Consider the following 3,479-nt stretch of genomic DNA (forward strand, 5'->3'; position numbering starts at 1 on the left):
TATGGATTTCTCCATTATCGACATGGATGACTACAAAATGGTTCTCGGCATAGAGTTCCTAGACAAGGTAAATGCCATCCTACTCCCTTCTGCCAATATGATGTACATTCTAGAGCAATGTAATACTCGCACAATACCTCTAACAAGAGAGGGCAGGAGAGAAGCTAGGCACCTATCTGCCATGCAACTCTCAAAAAGTGCAGAGGACACCTACCCATCATCTTTTGTCATTGTGAAAGAAGATGAGAAGACTGCGTCTAAAGAGAAGATACATCCAGAAGTTACAATTGTCCTAGAGAAAGGTCACGATGTAATGCCCGCTGGAGTATCAGAGAAACTCCACCATAAGAGAGAGGTGGAGAATAGAGAAGAGTTAGTCAAATGTACTAAACCATCGGCGACGGTTCTTTATCGCATGAAACCTCCCAAATTGGAGGAATCGAAGAGGCAACCGGAGGAGTTTCTCTTCAAGAAAGAGAAGTGCGAAGTAGCAAAGACCGCCAAAAGAATGAATCAATGGGAGGACAAGAAGAGAAGACACTTGGAGTTCGGAGGAAACCGAGTGATAGTAAAACTTCTCCTCCATCAAGAGAGTCGATTTTCCAAAGTTCACAAGGGGCTTGTGAGGCAATACAAAGGCCCTTTCTTAGAGAAGAAGCGGGTTGGAAAGTCAGCATTTCGCTCAAAACTTCTATCTTGTGTGGAGACATCATCCAGGCCTACAAGGAGGAAGCGACGAGGACGTCGCCAGATTGAGTGGGGGAGAATGTCACGGCCCATTAGAGTCACGACCCAATCCAGGGGATGTCGAGGCTCATTAAGGTATGGGTCTGATAGTGCGCTAATCTTCTTAGCCCAAAAGGAGGCCCATTTGCCTAAGTAGGCCCAATAAATCTTCTAATTAAGGAAGAGATTATAAGATATTTTAATTAAGGAAAGAATTAGAAGATATATTCTAATCAAGGAAGAGATTAGAAGATATATTCTAATTAAGGTAGAGATTACAAGAGATATTCTAGATTAGGTAGGGATATTCTTGTTATGGAAGGGATATCTTAAATTAGTATAATTAAATTGTAATTAGAATGCAATTCCTAATTTAATACGTGTAAGCCCTATAAATACCCTGAAGGTATTCAATTGTAATCACCAAGTATTCGAGTAATATACTATTCTTTGTAAGAGTTATTTTCTCTCTCTAGAATTCTTGTGTCAATTTTATTAAACGCCGAGTGTTGCGTCGAGTAAGGCTGACTAGTTACTCGTTCTTGCGAAGATCGTAACTAGTGCCGCACGGATCGTCAGTGAAAAGACTGAGCCCGTGACACTAGTTATGGAGAATCTGTATTATATTCAAGAGGGAGGCCATATAAACTTTTTTTTTTTCTAAATACCCTTGTAGAAAAACATTATTAATGTCAACTTGGTGTAAATACTAATTTTTGGCAGCGGTTACTGTTAACAACATACAAAATATAGCAGGTTTAACAATAGGGGAAAAACTTTCAACAAAATGATTAGAATTATGTTATAAAATATTTTTATCAAGATTTTTATCAACAACATTAATATCAACTTCAATACAAGCAAGATCATAGAAATTTGAATCATCATCAATGTATAAGAATGGAGATAAAAAATTGTCCTTTGTTTCACACACTAATGTGAGGAAAAGAAACACATATGCTCATGGAAAATAATATATCTACTAATAATTATTTCTCCAGAAGCAAGATCATATATTTTATATCCCTTTTTTTCCACTATTATATCGCAAAAAAAAAACATAATCACGAGAATATCTCAAATATCTAAGTAATCGTACAATGACTTTCCAATGTTTATTAATTGGATTACTCGTGTATCTAATTCTCTTACTATATAGGCTATGTTTGATCTTGTACAACTCATTAAGTACATTAGACTCCAAATTATTCGAGAATATTCTAATTGGGAAACACTCTCTCCACGATTTTAAGATAGATGTTGACTCGTATCTATCAGAGTCTTAGACAATTTAGAATCATCCTTGTTAAAATTTTCAAGAATCAAAACTCTTAAGACAGATAATAGTCTTGAATTCTATAACAAACAGATGAATGATTTATGTACTACATGGTGGTATTAAAAGACATAGGTCTGTGCCGTACACACCACAACAGAATGGTGTTGCTGAGAGAATGAATATGACACTTCTAGAGAGGGTGAGAGCTATGTTAGCATCATCTGGGTTGTCTAAGAAGTTTTGGGGGGATGCTTTGCATACTGTTGCTTATTTAAAAAATAGGTCCCCTAGTGTTCCCTTAGGATGGAAATGTCCTAAATCTGTGTATTCAGGTAAACTTCTCGATTTGAGAAACTTGAAAGTTTTTTGTAGTGTTGGCTATGTGCATCAGAAAGTTGACAAGTTGGAGCCTAGGTCCAAGAAATGTGTGTTCTTAGGGCTATACTGAAGGGGTAAAAGGTTATAGGCTTTGGTATAGGAGTGAACATGGGCTTAGGATTGTGATAAGTAGAGATGTTGTCTTTAATGAGAATGATTTTCCTTGATTGTCTATGTCTCCCACTCCTGTTAATGATGCTCCTAATAAGGTGGAGCATGTGCCTGTAGTTTTTGATCAACCTGTTGAACATGATGTGAATGTTCTCAATGGGGTGGAACATGATAATGTGCATGATATTGATGATTTGCATGATTCAAATGTGTTGTCTGATTCAAATGATTTGTCTAATGATTTGCATGACTATCAACTTGCTAGGGATAGAAGTAGAAAAAATATTAGAAAGTCTGCTAGATTTAGGGATGATAATTTGAATGATTGTAATATATCTGAATTTGCTTTAAACATTTTGAATCCCTAGACTATAATGAGCCTAACTCTAACAAAGAAGCTTTGAGGTCTAAGTTTTCCACCGAATGGATTGTTGCTATGAATAATGAAATGAATTCCTTAAGAATCAATGATACTTGGAAACTTGTTCTTAAACCTCATAATTGCTCCTTAGTGGATTGCAAGTGGTTGTATAAGGTGAAGCAAGATATGAAAAAGTTAGATTCAAGCCTAGGTTAGTAGCCAAGGGATTTACTCAAAAGGAGGAAAAAGATTATGTTGAAATTTTTGCTCCTGTTGTTAAATTCACTACTGTTAGAATTATGCTTGCTCTAGTTGCTCACTTTGATTGGGAATTGAAGCAAATGGATGTTACTACTGCTTTCTTACATGGTGAACTTGATAAGAATATTTATATGCATCAACCTGAGGGGTGTATTGACCCCCAGTTGCCTGATCATGTTTGTTTGTTAAAAAAAAGCCTTGTATGGTTTAAAACAATCTCCTAGGCAATGGAATATCAAGTTTGATAAGTGCATGCAATCTTTGATGTTTAAAAGAATTTCTTCTGATCATTGCCTTTACTTCAAGAATATAGACTCTGCCTATATTTCTTTTATTGTATGTGGATGGCATGTTGATTGTTAG

Source organism: Impatiens glandulifera, chromosome 1 (assembly GCF_907164915.1).
Source record: "Impatiens glandulifera chromosome 1, dImpGla2.1, whole genome shotgun sequence".
NCBI classification, from domain to species: domain Eukaryota; kingdom Viridiplantae; phylum Streptophyta; class Magnoliopsida; order Ericales; family Balsaminaceae; genus Impatiens; species Impatiens glandulifera.